We start from the raw sequence: 24,782 nt of genomic DNA on the forward strand, positions 1-24,782 counted from the left end.
TTTTCGAAAAATTATGGTTTGGCCATCCCACGTTGTCCATTCTAGCGGCTTTTGGGGTCAATTCTATAGGTTCTTGGCAGAGTTTGTTTGCAAGTTTTTGATTGCCATGGCGTCGCGACAACGTTTAACCAGTTGACAGGGAGGCTCATCAGGGGCTTCCTCCTCTAAGAAACGTCCTATATTTGTTTGGGATATTGTGGCTAATTTCTTTGATGTTGTGCCTTTTGAGGTTCGAAGGGAGATCATCCCATGTGCATGGATGCTTCGAGTTGTACATGCGAAAAATGTGCACTATCATCATGTTGACGACCTATGTTTGGCCAACAGTTTGAGGGTGGAAGGTCGTGGAAGGCTTGACCAAAATGTAATCAGGAACCTATTGTCCCAATCTAATAAAATGGAATGTGGGATCCCAAAATATACCCATACTTGTTCAAAGAAGAGCTTAGCAATGGCTTATGTTATGACTCTCTTCTTACATGCCGCTAGAATGGCCATCTTAGAGGATCTATCAACGATCACGAACACATAGTCGTTGACATGCTTAGTAGAAGGAAGGCTTGACATATAATCCATGGAGATGGATTCCCAAGGCTAACCAGGAGAAGGCAAAGGAGTATATAGGCCTTGCTTCTTGATTTTTGTTTTGGCAATGGCACAGGTAGTGCAGGATATAATGTACTTCCCAACATCCTGTCGAAGGTTCTGCCAATAAAAATACTTTTGAAGCACCTCCATTGTTTTCTCTATTCTAAAATTTCCAACGACTCGACTGTAGTATGCCTCTTGAATCATCCTTGCACGCTCACTTATAGGAACACATAGGTGTCCCAGGTGGCATAACAGTGTGCCCTAAAGGTGAAAATATGGAACTTGTTGCCTTCCAGGAGCATCTGGTATGTGTTTCTGAATTTTGGATCACTCTTGTAAATATGTGGCCACCCCGAAGTCTTGTGTCTACAAGAGTCGAGCACAGTGGTCAATGCCATAACCAGTGATCAACTAAGATAGTCTACAACATTATTAGTGTTTCCCTTCTTGTACTTGATGTTCAAATGGAACTATTGTAGATATGTGGACCATTTCTGATGGCAATCACTTTGCAAATTCCCTTGTGTCTATATGAACTATAGGGGTCGGTGCTCTGTGTGGATGACAATTTCCTTTCCCATAATGTAATGCTTCCATTGTTGGCAGGCATGCATAATAAAATACAACTCTTTGTCATAAGTGGGATACTTTCAGAATGTATTTGAAAGTGTCTCACTGCGATATGCCACTGTATGCCCTTGATGGGTAATAACTACACCAATAACATAGTCAGAGGCATACGTCTCAATTTCAAATGGTTGTTTCAGGTCTGGTAATGTGAGCATTGGTGTAAAGCAAAGGCAATGCTTCAACTCGACAAATGACTTCTGTTGGGATTCAGACCAAAAGAAAATTTCTTTCACTCTGCCCTTGGTGACTTGAATCAAAGGCCAAGTGATATGAGATAATCCCAACACCAACCTGCGATAGAAATTGGCAAGACCCAGAAAGTGGCAGAGCTCTATTAGAGTGGTTGGGGATGGCCAATCTCAAATAACTTGTATCTTGGTTGGGTCCACATGCACACTGTACTCATTAATGATGTACCCCATATATTGAACCTAGGTCATACCAGAAGTGCATTTCTCCAAATTAGTGCACAATTTGTCTTGTCGCAGGCTTTGGAGGACCTGTCGGATATGGCTTATGTGCTCTTCCCAACTCCGTTTTAAGATTAGGATTTCGTCCAGGTACACTACCATGAACGAGTTGGTAAAGGCCTACAAGATGGCATCCATCAACTGCATGAAGGTTGGAAGGGCATTCATCAACTAGAAAAGCATGACCATCCATTAGAAAAGGCCCTCCTTGGATTTGAAGGTAGTCTTCCACACATTGGAGGGTCCAATTGGTACTTGGTGATACCCATAATTCAATTAAATCTTGCTAAAATATTTTTTTCCCCTTGAGCATGTTGAGAATATCATCAATCTGTGAGATTGGATACCTATTCTAGACAGTGATCTTATTCAGCACCTAATAGTCAATACAGAGTCTCCAACTGTCGTATTTCTTTTGTACCAACACAATCAAGCTCCCAAAAGGTGATGAACTTGGCTTAATGTGCCCTTTTTGCAACAACTCCTGAATTTGCTTCTTAATTTCATCATTCTCCAAAACGGAGCATCGGTAGATCGATGGAGTTCTTGACTTGACAGTGTAGGGGTACCCCTGTGGGTGAGGTGAAGTTGTCCATGTACTCTTCCACAACCTTGTCCATCTATTGTTTTCATGCAGAGGAGCCATGTCTAGAAACCATGGATGTGGCCACAGTCTTCTTATTGCCCTGAGAGCGAACCATAAGGAAGACAAATTTCTCGATCCGGGAAATGATCTTACTGCATTGCTTCGCAGAGATCAAAGAGATGGCGTAGGCAGTTTTACCTCTGATATCCTGTATAACTTATTGCACAAATAAATAATGATAGTGCAAGGCCCAGACTCATACACAACATGATGCTTCCACAAGTATGGTTGGCCTAATAATACATCACAAACTTCAAGAGGAGAAACATCACACAATACCTCATTTGTGAAGGGCTTGATGCTGTAGGGAAGGCGGCATTGTTGGTTGATGTAAAGATCTCGCCCTTGGTGAAGCAACTCGATGGTGTAGGTTGCGGATGTGGTGTGGTCGGTAGGCCCAACCGCTTCATGAACTCTGCTAAAATGAGGTTCTTTTGGCTTTCACTGTTGAAAATGAATCGCATCAGAGTACCCTTCACCCACATTTGCGAGTAAAAGAATCTCTCCCTATCATATGGATCTTCGGGATCAATCTTCTGGATCTTGGTGGTGGAAATAGTGGCACTAGGCTATACATCAATAATTTTCTTCCCTTTGTCATTCCCCTTATCGGTTTTTGACTCTGAGTCGAAACATGCATATGATTCAGAAGCCTTCATCTCGGCCACTAGTGACTGCTTGGCTTGACACTCACTTGTGTTGTGAATGGGGCTCTTATGGAACTCACACAATTTACATGTGTCCTTCTTTGTCTCCGTGGTATTTTTCTTTGCTTATAGCTTCGGTGGGTTGTCCTGGGTCTCCCTTCCTTGGCTTTGTCCTTTTTTCTGCTGTTTGGGGGTGTCTTTCCATTACTTCTGATTCACAAATCCAAAGTCTCGCTTCTTCTGTTTAAATTTATGCTCGATCTTGACAATGTATCGATAGGAGGCGCCAAGCGAGGAGATGTCCAAGAACTCCATCTCATCCTGGATATACTTGTGTAGATAGCCATGGTACTTGAGTACCAGATGCCACTTAGAATCCTTGATACCCAGCTTCGTGTGAAGGGTATGAAAAATATTTGTGAACTTCAGCACATCTTCGTCCCTTCCTAGTCACAGCATGGTCCACTTTATGTATTTATATTCATAACTCCCAAGAGGTTAATATTATTCCTTAATGGCGTCTCAAAAAGAATTCCAAGTGGGTGCGATTGAAAACAATGAGGATTCCCTCTCGTCCTTTTGTTCACAGTAGGTTTCCCACCAGTCCTTAACATGGGGGGCGACTTTGAGGAGTGCAAAAATAATTTTTTCCCAACAGGAAAAGTCATGAACCGAAAAATATCCTTCCAACATATTTGACCATCTATCTACGGTGTCTAAATCTATATGGCCTTCAAATATGGGAATGTCAAAGTTAGTTTGTACCTTAAAAGGAGTGGCACCTCCAGAGTGGTTGTTGGATGAAGATGTGTCGCTTGTGGGTAGTCGTCGAAGGATCTGGGCAAAGTTATCCATCATCACGTTCCTCTGTCACTCGAGGGATTCCTAGAGCAATATTTTGAAAGGATCTCCTTCCCCCTTGTCTTTTTTTTCTTCTTCCATGGGAGACCATCGAGATTTGTGAGGCTGGTCTTGAAAAGGTTCAACCAATTCAAGCCCTAACTCCTTATGCCCTGAACTCTTTCGGGACATGCAAAGAAAAATAGAGAAAGTGAAAATTGATTTGATACCATTGATTCGGACTTATGCAAGAATGCAAAAAAATACAGATATAAAGATAAACACAGAGTTGTAGCAGAAATAAAACTTCATTTCATTAATATCGAAGAACTGAAATATGCTTACATAGATAATGGAAATAAACTAGCTCGAGCGATGGTGGTTTATCTATGAGAAGAGATGTAGCAGCTACATGCCTCTAGACTATGTTACAAAGAGGATCAAGGGCTTTTTTATTATTGGGTAACGAGGGAAAACCCTGAACAACCAAAACCCTAACCCCAAGAGATGAAACACCAAGAGTTTGTGGGCCCTGTTGGGGTTAGTTAGGCATCCAACTTTCTAGGGTCGTAACTTGGTCATAAGATATCTATTTGGTGTGTACGATACCTCATTGGAAAGATCTCTCTGACTACTACAAGATTTTTTGTAGGCCTGTATTGGCACGAACGTGCTGCAGACCCCAAAAAAACTTCGTTTATGGGGTCAAAATAACTCCGGAAGTTTAGGACCCGAAAAACTGCTACAAATAGTAAATGCTACTATAGTTAAGGAATCAGACGAAATCGACTGGAGGTCTAGGCAAAGTAGACAGGTGGCCACCAATATCCACTTGGATCAATTCTTCTCCGAAACAATTAGTAATCATTCTGGATGAATGATTTCCTATATGTTTCTCTGCTCTCCTAAGTCACTTTTATCCAGAGTTGATCTTGTGTTTTGGGTTGTACTTATGTGGAATTTCCCCATTTTCTTAGCTCTTTTATTTTCATGTTTTCTAGCTACACATTTTTATTAACAAACTCCCACTATCTGGCTCTTGGATGTCTGTTTCAATTCCCAGTTTCATAGTTTCACATATCGTAGCTTTTCTGGAAGTTTTCTCAGGGATCTTGGTTGTGATGTAAACAGTTTCTGGATATGCTTGGCAAGGTCACCATCATACTTCAAAGAATACCAATTGTAACTTGCTTTTCTTTTGAATATTAATAGAAATTTTGGTTGTACTTTACAACAACAACAAAAAGAGAGTTTCAATTCATCTTCCAGCCATCAACAAATTAGCATAGGACTGGAGGATCATTGATATCATGTGCCTAACCATAACCTAAAGATTTTATTTAAAAGTGTTATAGTGATGAGCCTCATGGTCGTTCTTTCTCTCAAATATATATTGAACATTGAATGGTGGCACAATGAAAGTTTTCAACTCGAGAGAAAAAGAGATAATTATACTATATATCTTAAATTCAAATATTTTAAAACTAAGTAAAAAATATTTATAAGTTTTTAATAAATTAAGACACATTATAATTATTCTCAAATCATAAGTAATTTATCACATTAATTATTTTTAAATCATAAATAATTTATCATATTAATTAATCTTAATAATTATAGAGAGAACTTAAATTTCTAATAATTAAAAATAATTTTCTATTTTCAAAACTCACCAGCTTGACCGAGTCATCGCGCCCAGGGGCCTTTCCAACCCAACATGGTAGAGATGTTGTAACGTCATGTAATCTAATGAATGTCATGTAAAACAAAATATTAATGTAATGTAACATGAACATTTTAACTTAGTTACCAAAATAAAAATAAAAGTAAAAATAACAAATTAAAATAACCCTATGAAAATAAAATAAAAATAACCCATGGTATTGAGAACCCATGGTACTGATCCATGGTATTCGTGTGGAATACAACTTATTTAAAGAGGGAAATTAAACCTGTTTAGGTCCATATAAACTTCTAATCTACCAAGCCCCAAAGCGATCAAATCTTTTGATATGCAAACCTCTTTTACAGTGAAAAGAGATTTAATCTCTTTGAACACTTGGTAGAACCAGAATTAAGATAAAGCAACTTATCTATCTCCACTTTTACCCTAAAATTTCATTGTTAAATCCATCACTCCCCTTCATAACTTCCCTATCTCCACTTTTACCCTCCAATTTCATTGTTAAATCCATCACTCCCCTTCCTAAAGGAAGGACTTATAGATTGTAACGACTTTTACCCAAAAAAATCCATTATTATATCCATAACTCCCCTTCCTAAGGAATGGAGGGCCCTTTCATTCTTACTACCATGCGTTGTAAGCTCAATGGCAGTATTAAATATTTTATGAATGACCTTTCCCTTCACATTAAAGTGTGGCATTAAAAGGTTTTAGTCAAACAATTTTGGTTTTGCTAAATGGGGCCGTTGCAATAAATAAGAAATTCGTGTTGCTTTTATTCAGTACCAAGTCAGAACTCTTTGAAAATCAGACTATATTCCACCAAAAAAAATATTACAACCTTGACATTGGGTTCACGGGTGATTGTGCCATAGTTCATGACATTGTTTTCCAACCAATTACTAGGCTACAATGACCCTCCAAAATTTTTCTTATGCTTCGATTTTGGAGCCTTCCTTCTTATCCATAGGAGCTCATCTTGCACTAATTCAGCTATTCATGCTTCGACTGAGACTTATATTTTTCATTGTTGCTTGTGCTTGCTTGTTTTCACACCTAGTTTATCTTTCTAAGTCACAAGTTTATCTCCCAACTTGGTCTGACAACAGTTTTGGGCTTGCCTCTAGAAACTACGCAATCCTTGAGGGAAAGCAACCTTGATGATAGGAATTGCGTAGTCCTAACTAGCATTCAACCTTGAGCTCAAAAACTACGCATTCATGGAAGGCAACCCAGAAACTGCGCAATCCCTCACTAAGCTTAGAAATTGCGTGGTGCACTGAGTTGCCCAATTCCCCAGAACTACGCAGTCTTTCCCAGTAGTGTGCATGACAAGTTTCCCTGGAAAAGCAAGAAAATAAAAGGAGAAAAAACATCCCTAGGAAATAGGAATCTATTTTTAGTATCCCAAAGGGGACACATTACTATTTTTAGAAGTTTCTGCCAAGTGTCACTTTTTCCTTGATTTTAGGCATGCGCGTCATAAAACCTCATTTTCTCAAATCTAGTTAACCAAACCTCTAGAGCTCATTTCCACATTCAATCCTGGATCTATAGCATTCCCGAAGAGATCAAGGAACCTACGGTGGGGTCATCGTCGCTTTTCTAGATGAGTTTTGCTTTTATCGTCTTTTGTCATTTTTGTTGTTTCGCTTGTTTGAGTGTTTTTTTTATTATTTCTCTTCATGTTTGTTGGAATTTCAACTTGTTTTAACTTGTAGAAGTGTTGTTTCAAGTTATCATTTTCCTTTCACAAGTGTCGCATCAGTTTTCTTGTTTTTGCACTAATGGTCGTCGTTGTGGCGACTCTCCTCACATACTTAATTTTCCTTCTGTTTGATCAGTTTCTACACTTGATCCACATTGATTCATTCACACTTAGTCATGTTTTCACTCAAGCTCACATCATCATTCACTTCTGCTCATTTTTCACACTTCCAACGAGCATATATGTACTTCCCTTGGCCAGATTTTTCCTTGCCCAACTGGGCATTGCGCAATCCTAAGGCTTAAGCCACAAGCTTAGCCTCTAGAAATATGCATTTCACAGTACATGTTGGCTCCAACTGCATACTACGTAGTTCCTGGGGTCATCCATTCACCTTGGCCACCAAGACTGCGCAATGTGCAGTCTCTCTCAGTCTCTGCTCAGGTTGGGACTGCACATTGCACAGTCTCAAGCCACAAGCTTCATCCCTAGCTACTAGGATTGTGTAGTGCGCAATTCCCATAGGCAGCCAATCCCTCTTTCCAATGAAAATTGTACAATCCTTCCCATCAGATGCTTAGTTTGCTGCTTGATCATGCCTTGAAAGTCGATTTGCTAAAGCTAATGTTTGCTTTCCATGAGTGTCCTTTTTGTCCCACAAGTACCACACTTGTGAAGCACTTCTCTCCAACAATCATTGTTACCATGGCACCAAAGAGAGCTACTTCAAGAGAGATCACTGAAAGTGGTACTGAATCAGTTGAGAAAGCGCCATTTAATTTGCCAATATATGCAGACACTTAATTGTTTATAGAAAAGGAGTCAACACTAACATGGCAACAATTCCAACAGCAGTAGCAGAAGGTAGCATCTTGGTGCAAGATAAGGGAAAGAGAAAGGTTGCGGAAAATATAGAGGGGGGAACAACGCTACAAGATGAAAGCGGATCCAATCTTCATGCAGGCAGATTTGGCAGCAAAAGAAAAATGAAGCAGGGTATACAAAGAGCTTAGCAAAGGAAGAGAGAAAAGCAGATCTTGCAAGAAGCATAACTGAGGATGTCAAAAGTAGAACAAGAACTGAGGGAAGAACAGGAACAAAGGAGGAAAGAACAGGAGGAGAAGCAGAAACATGAAGAAGAATAAAGGAAAGGCGCAATGTTAGGAGAAACAATGTTGATTCAAGTTGAAGAGTAAGGATAGAACCAACCAGCAACAGAGGGGGAGGGCAAACAAATGTAGGATCAGGAGCTTGCTCATGAGATTGAAGAATTTATTGAAGTTTCGGACATGGAGTTGGAACTGGAACCACAAGATGAAGATGTTGACCTAATGCCCAATGCACCACAGGTCTTCATTTAGCCTCCACCGCCTCCAACCACAGAGTTAGCAAGGAAGTGGACATAGTTCCTCTTAATGATGATCTAGTAATGGATGTGTACAATTTATCATATAATGAAATTCAAAAGAGGATTGTACAAGCGCGAAGAGAGAAATTTCTGGATGGCCATGCATCACCTGCATTCATTAGAGAAATAGTGATAGTGGAGGATACCAGCAGGAATCCAAATTCTATTGTCAAAGCCAACTTGGCCTTTGCAGGTGAGATGAGATCAAACTCTCAGTATTTGATGGCCTAGAGTGAGAAATTGATACAGAATCTATATGTTTCCTGGAAAAATATAGAACAGCTCCATAGATCAGCACAGAATGCAGCTCCCACATAGGTCTACTTGGGGTAAATGAGAACAATGATACTTGGCAAGGTATAAACACTTGAAGAGACCATGTGGGGCCTCTATGAGGAGCTCATGACCATACATAAGGTAGTTGTTCACTTGCATAGCTTGCAACAACAGAGCAAGGAATTTTTCAAGACTCTTAGGAATGTGCAAACTGCCATCACCATCGTGCAAGAATGGACAATGCGATACAAAGGGGCATCGATTACTTTGGTAAAGAAGATGAAGCTGTAGGTAGAGTTGGATAAAGCAAGAGTTTGAATGTTCATTCAGAACAACAAGAATCTCACCTCGTTCATTGGAAACATTCAAACCTCATATGTATGGTTGTACAACAATTTGGATTTCATGGTGAGAACCCACAAAATCCCATCAGTCAACTCATTCACCAAATCTAAACACAAACACCAAGTCGGGTAGGAGATTGAAGAGTACTTGGAGTAGCTGAGACAAGTTGCCACCAAGGAGGATTTAGAGTTGAACAGAAAAAACATGTAGAACTACATCAGTGGTCTTGTCCATATCAGAACCATGTTGCTCCTGCTCAAGAAAGAAGTTAAGATTAGTTCCAAATAATTGTACCCAGATGTTATGGAGGTTAGTCTCTGATTCCAGCCCAACACCATCATGCAGTTTGGGGATGTCATCGCATAGTACCAAGCTTGGCATTGATACGTGACTGAGACGCATCAAGTGGAAGTTATCAAGCTATAATGTTCCCAAATTGAAGCATCATAAGGTCTTGTCTTGTTATGTTGTCAAGATGTCTTGACCTTATTTTGTCCTATATGGGTATGAGTGTAAAATGTAATATTATTTGTAATTATGTTGTAAGTGAAATTCCAAGTGCCAATATTGGAATATGAAGAGTCATCATGTAATGTAATGTGTCATTTTGTAAAGAATTTGAAGAGTCGTGAGGGTAGTCTAAAGGTCACAAAAGGGAGTTGAAGAGTCACCCCCTCTATTTATAAATAGAACCTCATAACTCATGTAAAAGGATTTTTGGGAGCCAAGCTTTTAGTTAGTCTTAGGCTTAGAAAGATCTTGGGAGTATTGTGAAAAGCCTTGGCTTCTCCATAACGTAGATTGAGTATACTTGTTTGGAGGAGTAGGTGCTCTTGACTGTAATGTTCCACTATTGGGGTTAGTGGTTGTCAATGGTGTATGTATGAATGGAACTTTCACTTATAATAATAAAATCAAAGCCAACACACTTTCATGCATATGTTGTGAATATAGTAGGACTATTCTTGTTGTATTTGCAATGTATGTTATTTAACTTACGCTTATGCTTATGAACTATTTCGTTTGCATTTGTATGAATCTTGTTGAATGTGTGTTGTTGTATTAACTCATCACTTTAACTTGTGGACTATTCTACATCTTAGCTTGTGATGTCATTTTTCTCGTGTGTTCCTTTCAAGCTGCATACTATTACATGCTTCCAAGGGGCACACTTCCTTTTCCCTTCGTGTGTTGGAACCTTCATGCATTGCACTTGACTCTTTGCAGGGTCACACACTTGATCTCACCCAAAGTTATCATACTTCCCTCTACATGTTTTCACAGTCAAGGCATAACATTACCACCCACTGTTGGCACTCCTACACCAAACAGTAAGAGGTCTAATTGGGACTTCATATCAGGGAGATCCCCTAAAATTTGGCGGGTCCAGAACCCGCAATGCACACTTAGAGTTTTCTTGGAGCACCCTTGGATAATTGTGGTATGCTTGGTATTTGGATAAAGAAGGCAAAGGAAAAGCAAGAAAGTGTAAGGGGATAGCGAGATCAGCAACTATAGAGGGTTTTCTTTGTAGGTACCGAGTTGCATGTATGATTTCTTTACTATTTTTTGCATGCATGGCATATGCATGTGGTTGTTTGGTTGTAATTTGTCATTGGCATGGAGTAATGCATGGGTTGACAATGCTTTTTCCTAGCCTTTCCATTTCCTAGATAGCCAGGGTGTTGGGCGTTTTCCCTTTTGTTTTCTAATTGTTGCTCATGTTCCTTATGGCTATGGGTCAATTTATTAGTTCCCAAATCCGTGGTTGGACAAACACTTTGGAAGCCCTGTAGCAACTTGGGTTGAGTTACTAGTCCTGGAAACCTTGGTTGGACAAACACTCTGCAAGCCCTATAACATCTTGGGTTGAGTTACTAGTCCTAGAAACCTTGGTTGGACAAACGCTCTAGAGCCCTTGTGGGTTGAGTTACTAGTCCTGGAATCCCTGGTTGGACAAACGCTCTAGAGCCCAGCAACAGTTGTGGGTTGAGTTACTAGTCCTGGAAGCCTTGGTTGGAACGAATTCTCTAGAGCCTTAGACATATTGGGTGTAAACCGATATGGTGATGGTTAGTGATGTCCCACTGTGAGGTGGAATCACTAGTTGAGGGTTGAGGTGTTTTGGCCTCTAGAAGCCTTGCTTTGGTGTTCTTGGTTTATTTCATGAGATCCCACATTCATGCTTGGAATATGGCATCAGGGTGAATGGCTGAAAGAGAGATTTGGTTCATCTCAATCTATGGTCGGGTGGTACGTGGAAGTCCCTGACTTGGTTGGATTTGCATATGTTAATATAAGCTCCTTTTCCTTTGGTATTTCATGAGTAAATGTGCTTGTCATTATGTGGCTTTAATGGTGGTTTCATCATTGATATTTCTCTAGTTATTTGTTGGTTATAAGCATGTTTTATGACATACTTGAGTTATGGCTCTCAAAAAAAATTGATTACTAGATAAAATGTTAATGAATGCATGACCTAATAGATGATCTTGCAGCTATTATGAGGAGGCATCGGTCCTTCTTGACGATTCTCAGATAAGTATGAGACCCCTATGTTCATATGTGTATTTATGACCTGTACATTACATTTTTATGATATGTTTAACATAATGCTTGTCATGGATGGTAGGGGTCAGGTCAATTCCTTATTAAATTGTTTGCACTAGTAGCCTTATATCATTAATATTTATCATTTATGGAAGTTTCATGAAGTTCTGGGCAGAGGCCTGAGTCCTGGTCTTTAAAAAATGGCTCATAATCCGGGGTCACTTGCACAAAACTGCCTGAAAAAGGCTGCAGTCTCATGGATTCCTTGTTGTGGCAGCGATTGGAGGGTCTCAATCGCATGGAAGGCTTGTCATGGGAGTGGCTGGAGGTCTAGTTCAGTATAACATCAGTTTGTCTTAGTTGGACACTTGGAGGGGTTGGTTGGCTCCTGAAGGTTATGTATCTTCTGAGGAAGGTCAGATTGGTCTTGTTTTGTCGATTCCACTTCCTTAACTATACATGGGGAGTTGAATCATATCATAGTAACTCTTTGTCACATGTTTACCCCGATGGACTAGTTAGGTTGTGTAAATGTGGGAGGAGGGTGTTACAACCTCGACTTTGAAATTCACAAAACGGTCTAGTAACTGCGTGAAAAGGACAATCGGTGCACACAAGAGAGGTGGCCAGGATAGTTGGCATATGGGTTACGAACCCTTGAGAAGGATGCTATAAGTTATAAAGGATGGTGCCTTGTCTTTTGTTTTTGTTTCACCTTCAAGTTATGGGATATAGCGTGGGTGGTGCAAACATCGTGGAGTATGCACAAGTTATCACCCTATGCATGCTCTCTTATATGAGAACTTCAATTTGGGTAGCTATTAATGGGGGTTAAGGAGTTCATTGTTTCTTAGTTTGTGGTACACATTGCTTCATTTGGTACCCTAGAGTCAAAGCGCTCACAATATCCTTTAGCGGTTGGTTTTACGAGATGAGGAGAACTGAAGTGGCCTTTTGGTCTAAGGTGTGCAATAATTGAATGACCCTAAGCACATAGGAAGGTTTTTGGTAAGGTTTCTTGGCTTTTTTGTCTACATTTGTTTCTTCATATCCCTTTCTGTGGCAGTGCATTTTGGTTTTGCTCCATTTACATGCTTTTGGGTGAATTTTGGGTTTGGTGTATGCACCTAGCCAAGTCAATCTTGGGTCTGGGCTTCTAGAGGCTGGGAAATGGTTCTATGTGTGTTACAGGTGTGTGAGGGTCCACCTTGGCTTGTCATGCCTCTTCTTGGGGATGGCTAGGTGCACTTATTGAGTCAGGGAATTTATGTTGGTTTAAGGTGGTGGGAATTATAGGTCAGCTCTGTAATCATTGTTTGTTAGTATGACGACATGGCAATGTCTCAATGGTACTAGTCGTTGAAATTTTCTTTGTGACACTAAGGTGGCAGGCTTGTGATTCGACTTAGAGCGAGGCTCGAAAGACGATTGTAAGTTTGGGCAGTGAGGATTTCTTACCCATGCTAAAATAACAAATATTTTGGGTATGTTGTTGGAATAATTGGTAAAAATATTATGGCTTATTTATAACAACGGTGTCTGAAATGATAAATTTATTGAGGCGACTGGTACGATGGTTTTACCTTGGCAAATGAGTAGTTCAGTGTAACAATGGCTTGGCGTTGAATGAAACATATGAAGAAGAGCTCATTTATTATCTGCAAAGGAAAGGAATAGAACAATTGATATTATTATTCTCAGTATTGTTATCAAACTTATGGTACATTGCATTAATAAGAATGAATAATTGCAAAATAAGATTATGGCCAATAAGATGTAAGAAAAATAAAATAAAATATTTTATATATATATATATATATATATATATATATATATATATATATATATATATATATATATATATATATATAGTTAATCTCTTTAGAAAATGTTATTTAAATTTTAGTCAAATAATAAATTAATAGACGGTCAATATTCTTACGGAACGTGTAATACCTACCTACCTACGACAAGGTAATAATAAGAAAAATAAGCCTACAACCAATGAAATCTAAGATAAATGGAATAATTTTTTTTAAATAACTCAAATTATTTTTTTAATGTTTACTTTGGAGATAATAGTTTAATTTTTAATCAACTCGCAACTAATTCGAAGTCAAAAGCATATCATTATACATGCCTGCGTGGAAGCGGTGAGTCATTGTTTATTTTGTTCGATTCATTTGTTTGTCGTACACGTAGAATGAATGTGTATCTCAGCATTATTCTTTGACAAATTTTAATCACGTGATTGGTAATGTAATTTTTAATTACAATAAATAGTTCTAAACAAATATACACATAGGTTCTTGTGCTGACGATGAACCACAGTCTTTCTTCTCATAAAACTTGATATGGATCACAGAAGCCTCAATTCAACAAATATAATATTGTTGAAATAATTTTTATTAAATTTAATTATAATAAATTTGATTTTAATTTATAATTTTTGGTTTTAAAGATGTGTTTGTAATTTGTAATTTTAATTATAAAATAACAATATTCTACTTTTTCCATCAATTAAGGTTTAATTAACATTAAGTTATATAATAACAATAAAATAATATAATTTAAATTGATATTAAAATCGTAGCATGCGATGAAGTCTTTAATTCCCCTTTAAACTTTACTAAATTAATAATTAAAGTATATACTAATTAATAAACTTAAGTGAAACTATATCATGATTAATAAACCTAAATTAAACTTATAATTCAAAAAATATATAAAAATAAAAATCTAACTTGTAATAAATAAATAAAACATTTAAAATAAAATAACAAAGATATAATCTTATAATATAATATAAACTTATAATATAATATAATTTATTTAGACTCACTTTGTAAAAAATATTAAATGAGCAGCGATGAAATTATTAATATTAATATAGGGGTTTTGGATAGACTGTGATGGGGTGTATTATTCTTTTAAGGAAGAAAAAAACACTAATATTCATTAGATGTTAAGATGTTAAGTCATTGGTTCAATTCCAAGTCATACCTTCTCTAGTTCATTGTTTATTGGAAGAGATGGACACCTTGGAGAAGAGACACAATTGTTTTGACAAAGAAGAACTTGTTGCTTGGATGATAGATTATATTGAGGATTCTGTGAGCTTTGAAATGATTTACATAGTCTATTCTTTATTTACATAAATATATGCATACCGAAGACTTGTTGAGAGTAGAAGAGGCACCTCGCATCTTTTCAAGACATGAAATTGATGGTTTTTGTCTTCCTAATTTAATCCCCACTCCACCACCTCCAAACCATGTGACTCATAGAACGACATTCGATCAGTGAGTGTTAAGCTATAATGACAGTTACACATTCCAATTAGTGTATCTTTAAACATTATATACGTCCATTATTGACTCAAATTAATAATGACAGTTACACATTCCAATTAGTGTATCTTTAAACATTATATACGTCCATTATTGACTCAAATTAATAGAGTAGGTAGGCGATTAAAAGCATCGGCTAAATACAAGCATTGGGTTGTACAGTCATAAATCACCGAAGGAGGAGTATTACAAATCAAATCATAATGATTACATAATAAGAGAAATATGTCTATAGCTAATGAAATCTATGATAAATGAAATAAAATATTTTTAAAAAATAACTTGAATTGCTTTCTTTATGTTTATTGTGAAGATAATAGTTTATTTTTTAATCAAAAACATATCGAATATGTTATATTATCTTCTTTTGATATTAAAATCATTAAATGTAATGAAGTCTTTAATTCCCCAAACTTTATTAAATTAATAATTAAAATATATAATAATTAATAAACTTAAGTCAAACTATATAATGATTAACAAATGTAAATGAAACTTATAATTCAAAACAAAGTTCCCAAAAAAAGTAAAAGCAAGCTCTAACTTGTAATAAATAAATAAAACATTTAAAATAAAATAACAAAGATATAAGCTTATATTATCTTTCAATATGATATAATTTATTTAGATCAACTTTTTTAAAAATATTTTAGTTCATAGCGTATTAATAAAATCTATAGGACTCTCTTTAGAATCAATTGGTCTGCGAACTTCACAAATAAATATGATACTAAAGGGTCCTAAATTTTAAATTTTTTGTCGAGATTTGAACAATTTTGACAAATTCTATATTCAAAGCGATGTTGCAACTCTACTTGCAATGCTAATTTGTTATAATGAGTGGTAATGTAATTATTAATATTAATAGAAGGGTTTTGGATAGACGGTGATAGGGTGCATTGCCTTTTTATGGAAGAAAAAAAAACAATGATATTTTTTAGAAATGGGGTGGTCCGTTAAGCCACTCCTAGATGTTAAGATGTTAAGTCACTGGTTTAATTCCCCATCATATCTTCTCTAATTCATTGTTCATTGGAAGAGATGGACATCTTAGAGAAGAGACACAATGGTTTTGACAGATAAGAACTTGTTGCTTGGATGATAAATTATATTGAAGATTTGATTTCCTGTGAGCTTTGAAATGATTTACATAGTCTATTCTTTATTTGCAGAAATATATGTTTGTCGATGACTTGTTGAGAGTAGAAGAGGCACCTCACATCTTTCCAAGACGTGAAATTGGTGGTTTTCATCTTCCTAAGTTATCCCCCACTCCACCGCCTCCAAACCATGTGACTCACAGAACGACATTCGATCAGCAAGTGTTAAGTTATAATGGCAGTTACACATTCCAATTAGTGTCTCTTTAAACATTATATATGTTCATTACTGACTCAAATTAGCTAAATACAAGCATTAGATTGTATAGTCGTCAATCACCCAAGAAGGAGTATTACAAATCAAATCAATAATGATTACATAATAAAAGAAATAATCATACAACCCATAAAATCTAAAATAAATGAAATAAAATATTTTTAAAAAAATAACTTGAATTGTTTCTTAAAGTTTACTTTGGAGATAATGATTTAATTTTTAGTCAACTCGCAACTAATTCGAAGTCAAAAGCATATAGAATAACAAGATAATAATAAATATTAAAAAAATATTACGAAAATATTAATGATAAAAACTTTTTTCACATCATTACCAAAACGTAATATATTTTTGCCTATCTATTTTTTAATAAATTTGAATTACACAAGTAAATTTGGCTATCTATTTTTTAATAAATTTGAATTACACAAGTAAATTAACTTAAAGTAGTAAATGTATTTTACTTAATTAACTATAAAGTAAAACATGTATTGAATACATATATAAAATTAACTTAAAGTAATAAGTTTGTTTTACTTAATTGATTCTAAAATAAAACATGTATTGAATGGTTATAAAAAGTAAAACATATCTTGAATACATATATCCCAAAAGTAAATTATTAATTTAAATGGATAATGACTTTAGGTTGAATTTAATTACACGAAACTATGATCAAAGTGAAAATGTTTCAAATTTCAAATATCAATAATTCATATAAATAATAAATTTTAAAATCTATTTATAATGTCCATGTTTACATTTACATTCTAATGCTATCCACTTAAGCCAAAAAAAAATAATATCATGAAAATTTTAATGATGGAAACTTTTTCCACATCATTGGCAAAACATAATCTATTTTTGGCTACTTATATTTTAATAAATTTGAATTAAAAAGTAGATTAACTTAAAGTAATAAGTGTGTTTAACTTAATTGAGTATAAAGTAAAACATATCTTGAATGCATATATTCCAAAAGTAAATTATTAATTTAAGTGGATAATGATTTTCGAGTAAATTTAGTAAAATAACTATGATCGAATTGAAAAAGTTTCAAATTTCAAACTTGATAGCCTCTAACCTTGCCCACATTAATGAAAGTTTTGAATTAATTGGTGATCGGGCACATTGCACTTATTATTATTATAATCACATGATACATATTGTAGGCCCGGACGAAGATAACGCTGGCTAGAAAAAGTTAGGATTCCGTCCATTTTGTTACAATTTTTTTGGCATTGGTTTGTCCTATCTCAAAATAATGAGATAAGCCATACTTTAATCATGGTGAGAAATATAATCAATATGATATTTAGAGTTTACCACGTGTTTTGTGATGTTTCTCGTACCATGTTATCAACCTAGTAGTGATGTGACTCTTGTACTTGATGGTTCGTGAATCGAGGCAATGAACAATAACATGTTCAATTTGATAGTCAATCAAGTTGATATAGTTTTTTATTTGTAGATTCGCAACTCATGTAATGTACTAAAACACAAGACAAGAATCTATTCTACTCTCAAACAACGGAAACCAATGATCAATGAAAATAATAATCGACAAGAGGAATAACATCAATGGCACATAACACAATATTTATCCAGGGAAAGTCACTGCTCAAAACCCCTACTATCTATATTGCATTAATCATAAATCTGAGTGAAAATATAAAGCTTGTTCTCACTAGAACAATTTCTGCACAAGTATAATCAACTCTTTGCTCACAAGCTAGCTCAAGCCAAACCTTAGCTTATTCTGCTGCTCTCCAAGCCCCTATTTCCTTGTGCAATTCCTAGAGGAATTAGCCTCTATTTAATGAGGAAATCCTTCTTCCATAACTGCGCAATCCAAACTTAGGTCCTTCTCTGATTGCATGCATGATCTGTACAACTCGGAAAATCATACAACTGATAGTACATTGTCCCTGCACTCTAGTCTCAACTGGGTCTTCCTCTGAACTAACATGCATGAGTTTCTCATGAGTGAATCTTCAATTAGTTGGAGTAGCACTGAGGATGCACTAGTGCACCAACTCACTACTAGACCTCTACTAGTTCCACCAACAGTTAGAACTAGTTTAATTGTCTATAACTCAATCAAACTGAGTTATCTAATTACAACTCAAATAAACTCAATTTGGACCCCTAAAAATTAGGGATCACACTTACATGACTCCAGATAGACTTCCAACTCGAAATTCCTAAGTTAACTAAGTCAACTTAACTTAGTTAACTATTACAAGTTGTTATGAGAAAAGAATTACAAATTAATTCACAATTTAATTCAAGGTTAAATTGGAATTTCTAGATGTTATTTTTAACATTTCTTGTTGATATTTTCAACACTCCCTCTCAACAAGAAAGGGATTCAACTTTATCCCGATCTTGAACCTTTGGAATGTTCTGCATGCAACACTTTTCTCTAGTGTTGTTGCTACAACAACTTTTGAAACCGAAAAAAACATCCAACTTGAATCAGTATGATGCATCTGTCATCAAAGTCTCTGACTTCTACTACCTCTGTCGACTGAAAACTCTGCGCTTTTGCTGACTCTGCCTTTATGCACTTTTGTCAACTCTTCTCTGCACCCTTCAGTATCTGACTGCTCTAGCCTTTGTCACTCTGATCTCTGACTCAACCGCCACTAATTCCTTTTGCTACTATGTATTTTGGGCTCCCGTAGCAAGGTATGATCCATGAGACAAAACCTCTCAATGGACCCTGCCCAATTTTAGCCCTCTTGGGACTATCGCTTCACATCGCCCCCCCTCACACCTAGAGGTATGGCTGCACGTGCTCCCTCTGCCCACTTGCCTCGAAATTTCCCCCTACTAGAGGTCTCTGCATGAGTGGATGCCTCCACTCGGTCTCCTCTCTGCTTCTCCAATTTTGGTTCCTCTACAATTGTCTGAGACTGCTTCTTCTCTGCTTGAGTGGATCTCTCCACTCAATCTCTTCTCTGCTTCTCCAATTATGGTTGTTCCACAATTGTCTGAGACTGCTTTTGAGGCTTCTTCTGGGACTGCATGTTGAGAGGTAATTCACTCTCCCTCTCAACCACCAAGTCTCTAACATTTGCCTTGCTCCTCAAGGCTTTGCATGCATATTGTACCTCAAGAGCATACAGGTTCTTGACTCATGCACCGATCTATTTTACCTGTCTCGTGGCGATGTGTCTAAGGAAAACATTTCCCTTACTAAAAATCACATCATAGCCACGTCTTCCAATACCGCGACTGAAACAAGATTCTTCTTTAGTCTTGGAACATACATCACATCTGTGATTCTGAGAGGGGAGCCAGACTCCCTCTAAAAGGTAAATTTACCAATCCCAGTAGCTCTATACCTCCTGTCATCTCCAAACTCTATGCTTTGCTTGAGGTCTTTCTCCTCAAAATCACTAAATAGATCTATGTTCCACATCATATGGAACGAGGCACTGTTGTCAAGATACCACACGCCTCCCATGACAGTGTTGGCCATGCATGCAATGAGAGTGAAATCAAGTTCGAATTGTGAAGCTAGAGCTTCACCTGCTGCAGCTACTGCAGGCTCCTTCTTGCTTGCTTTCTTTTGTGGGCAATTCATGGCATAGTGCCCATGCTCATGACAGTGAAAACACTTGACTTTCGACAAGTCCATCTTCTTGTCGCCCACCTCGCCTTGGGACTTATTTCCCTTGGCCTTCTTTGCCTTACTCACTAAGGCAAAGTCCTCTTCCACTTCTTTGGAAGAGGTCCCATCTTTGGTGTTTCGTCAAAACTCCTCTTGTACCAAATCCAACCACAGTCGTTCCCAATCTGGTAGCTTCTCCCTCCCATTGACAGAGTCCTGATAACTATGCCAACTCTTGGGAAGTCCTAGAAGAGCTAGGCTCATCATATCATCCTCAGAAACAGTGATTCCAACACTTCCAAGCTCATCCTGACAATAAGTGAACTTGGTCAACTAATTTGGAATTGAGTCGCCCGCCTCCATCTTTATTTTTCGAAGTTTGTCCTTTAGTGCCAACTTCATGTGGTCATTGTTGTTCTGAAACAGTTCCATCAATGCTTTCCACATATCAAACGGATTTTCCTTGCCACGGAGACTCAAGACAATGTGGTCTCAAACTCCCTCAAGGATAATTCGCCTCGCCCCTGCCACACACTTCTTCCATTCAGCCAGATCTTTGGCATCTGATGTCGGAGCCTTGGGAATGTCTTGATCAATGAATTCATTGGGGCCATTATCTTCCAGCACTACCTCCAACATGTCCTTCCAGGCTATGTAATTTGAGTTGTCATCTAAGGCATACTCGAGTCTCAAACCACAGAAAGTCATTTACCAACCCTGAAGTGTGAACTACAATTTTGAATTACACCTATAACCCCAAACTCGAAATCTCCTCTATTATATTGTCTTCAGCTCCAATACCATGTAGTTTTTTACTTGTAGATTCACAACTCATGTAATGCACTAAAACATAAAACAATAATACACTCTACTCTCAAACAACAAAAACCAATGATTGATGAAAACAATAACCGACAAGAGGAAGAACATCAATGGCACATAACACAATATTTATTTGGGAAAGTCACTGCTCAAAACCCCTACTATCTATATTGCATTAATCAGAAATTTAAGTGAAAATACAAATCGTGTTCTCACTAGAACAATTCTTGCACAAGTATATTCAACTCTCTTCTCACAAGCTATCTCAAGCCAAACCTTAGCCTATTATGCTACTCTCCAAGCTCTTATTGCCTTGTGCATTTCCTGGAGGAATTAGCCTCTATTTAATGAGGAAATCCTTCTTCCATAACTGCGTAATCTAAACTTAGGTCATTCTCTGATTGCATGCATGATATGTACAACTCATAAAATCATACAATTGATAGTACACTGTCCCTACACTCTAGTCTCAGTTGGGTCTTCCCCTGAACTGACATGCATGAGTTTCTCATGAGTGAATCTTCAATTAGTTGGAGTAGCCCTGAGGATGCACCAATGCACCAACTCACTACTAGACCTCTACTAGTTCCACCAACAGTTAGAACTAGTTTAACTATCTATAACTCAAACAAACTAAGTTATCTAATTAAATAAATTCAATCCGGACCCCTAAAACTTAGGGATCACACTTACATGACTCCAGATAGACTTCCAACTCGAAATTCCTAAGTTAACTAAGTCAACTTAACTTAGTTAACAATTACAAGTTGCTATGAGAAAAGAATTACAAATTAATTCACAATTTAATTCCAAGACAAATTAAATTGGAATTTCTAGATGTTATTTTTAACATTTCTTGTTGTTATTTTCAAGAGTTGAAAATGGATAAATTAAATTGTTTTTAAAAAATAATAAATTTCAATCTGCAATGTTAAACTATTAATATTTAGCAATTTTTTTTGTCAAACCCAAAGTAATATGGGTTTGAGCAAAAGACCCAACGCATTATCTATTGCCTGCGACCGACACGGATAATAATAAGATGATGAGATATTATAATTGTAAAAAGAAACCAAAATAAATATATTTTATTCATTTATATTATTAACAAGGGTTGCAAATGTTCTTGGGGTTTATCAAAAAAACTGTCAAAGCATCTAAAAGATAAACTACGGCCATTGAAATGAATAAACATGATGTTTAAATGTTATGACAACCTCTCTTGAGTTGAAGGTGGGGGTTTTGGCAAGACTTCGAAGTAATTTTGAGAAACATCTTGGCTTCTATGTTGTACTTTTTCTTCTTATACATTAGATGCCTAAACATAACCATGATTTCACATTATTTTATAATTTATAATTTTATTTTATTATAATCTAAATTTTGGTTTTTGCCTTTTTCAAGTATCCTAAAAAATAACATATATCAAATGCACATTTTCTAACATATACCCAATCCACTTATACCAACTCCCATCTTATCAGTGAAAAATTCTTCTTCCATCTTTTTAGACAATCTACTAAAAATTATATAGTTGACTTCATCAGTTTAGCTGGACTGGAGATGCTTTTCTTGACCCCCGAGCTACATCCATAGAATCCTCTGAGTTGTTTTGATGGAAGTGTTGACACCTTTTCCGAAAGGATTGGGATTATTGTAAATAGTTCAGTTATGAATTGGAGAAAACTAAGAGACCTTGGAATTGGAATCCCAAGAGTCTCTCCACTCACGTATATATTCATGCTTTGGTTAATGCAATGTTGAGTCACATTGTGGAGTTATCAATGCCGAGGCTGACATGGTATCAGAGCACAGGCAAAAAATTAGTCCCTTTCTGCCATTGTAACTCATATTTTCTCTGCCTTATTTTGTCGCTTTTTGTGTTGAAGGTGTATAGTGTGTTACTTATGCGTTGAAGGTGTATAGTTGCAAAGATCAGCTTGTAAAAGGAACATTGTTGTTGTACAAACATATTGCGTATGGATGGTTTTATGTTGCAATGAATTTGGTATATGTGTGAGACTGGTCAAATATGAAGACTGTGCATTGAAATTTTTCTGAATATTGTGCGTTGTGTACGTTGCGATGATTGTATGCTGTATGGCATGTGTATGTGATGGCAATTCAATGTACATTCAATCTTGCATTGGTGCTCTCCATATATGTGAATTATGTGTGTATTATGTGCATTCCCCATGGTTGAAAAGGCCAATGGCGTTGACTGCATATGGATGTTTTTAAATGTTGGGTATAGATAAATGTTGACAGTTTATGGCCAATAAATGCATACATTTGTTGAGGTCATTTTAATGATTCATGTGTGCGTTAAAGCATGAGTTGAGCTCCATTTTTTTTAAAGATCGTAATAGTATAAACTGAAGTATAATATGATTTGAATTGTGTGGTATGTTGCATTAACTCATTTTCAAGGACCGATATATGTTGGGAAGTCGTGTATGAAAATCTGGTGTGGTTTTTTGAAAACTCATTCTTAAAAGGTCGATATATGTATGTAGAAGATTATGCATGGTTTGTTGGTATTTGGTATGCGTATGTTATCTCATATTTATGATGCTTGGTTGGTAATGGTGTGTGGCTGCTATTTAATCATTTATATAGTTGAAATAGAGATTTAAATATTGTTATTCAAAGATAAAGTCAAATTACAGTGGTAGTTTAAAGAATATTGGAGAGATATATAAGTTTTTGTTGCAAATTATTTTGGGCCCAATCCAAAATTATATGATGCATTCACTTATCTCCATAGTTGGAGTAGTTCTCTCTTGCAAAGAGAACTACCATGAATGGTCCAAGAAGATAAAACATACCTTTATTTTTAATGAGTTGTGGAAAGGAGTTTGTGAAGAAGAAGGAGGCAATCCTCCTGAGAAACCCACTTCTAACAAAGGGCTTGCTATATGGGAGAATAAGAACATCAAGGCCTATGCCTTTATTGAAGCATCGATCAAGGAAGAGGTGAGTCATTATATTTTACCATTCACAAATACTTTTGAAACCTTAAATAAGTTGAAGGATTTATATGACTCAAAGTTTGAGCTTGAAGTTGTTCAATTGATGATCAAACTGTTTAATTTAGAATTGAAGGATGATGATCCCTTTGCCTTAGCCTCTGAAATAAGAGCCATTATGCATGACATAGAAGCCACTGGTGTTAAAATGGATGTTCATCTTACTTCTTCTGTTAAGGCATTCTATCCTACGTATTCTCATTATCATGAGTCATTACAAGCTAGTGGTAAACTTAAGGTGATTTCCTTTTACTCTCTTATGGAGAAGTTTGTTGAAAGAGAGAAGGATTGTGGGAAGAAGAAGACGGTTGCTTAGCCTCCTAAAGAAGTTGTGTGCCTTGCAAAAAAAGATAAGAATCGACCAAAATATTCTTCTAGAGGAAGAGGTGGCCGAAGAGGACGAGGAAGGAAGACTAATATAGGCAAGGGTAGACATTTCCAAGGAGAAAGACCTAATCCTCATTACATATGGTGTAACATAAATGGACATGATGCTTCTACATGTAAGCTCTCATGGGATAGGATTATACAGGAAATGGATTAAGAGAAAGGAAAGTCATCAAATAAAGGGAAAGGTAAAGCATCTTAATCCTCTTATTATGTTGTAGCACATTGCAACATTAGAGTAACTAAAGACTTATTTAATGCTTCACTTGCTTCATGGAAAGATGCTTGGTTTCTTGATTCATGAGCAACTTGCCACATGATTATTTATTTGAAGAATTCACTAACAATGTTGATGGAGCATTCTACTTTGCAGATAAGTCAAAACTCAAGCCATCAGGGCTTG

Source organism: Pinus tabuliformis, chromosome 2_1 (assembly GCF_031772625.1).
Source record: "Pinus tabuliformis cultivar Carrire ecotype Pingquan chromosome 2_1, CPIR1, whole genome shotgun sequence".
In the NCBI taxonomy this organism is placed as follows: Eukaryota; Viridiplantae; Streptophyta; class Pinopsida; order Pinales; family Pinaceae; genus Pinus; species Pinus tabuliformis.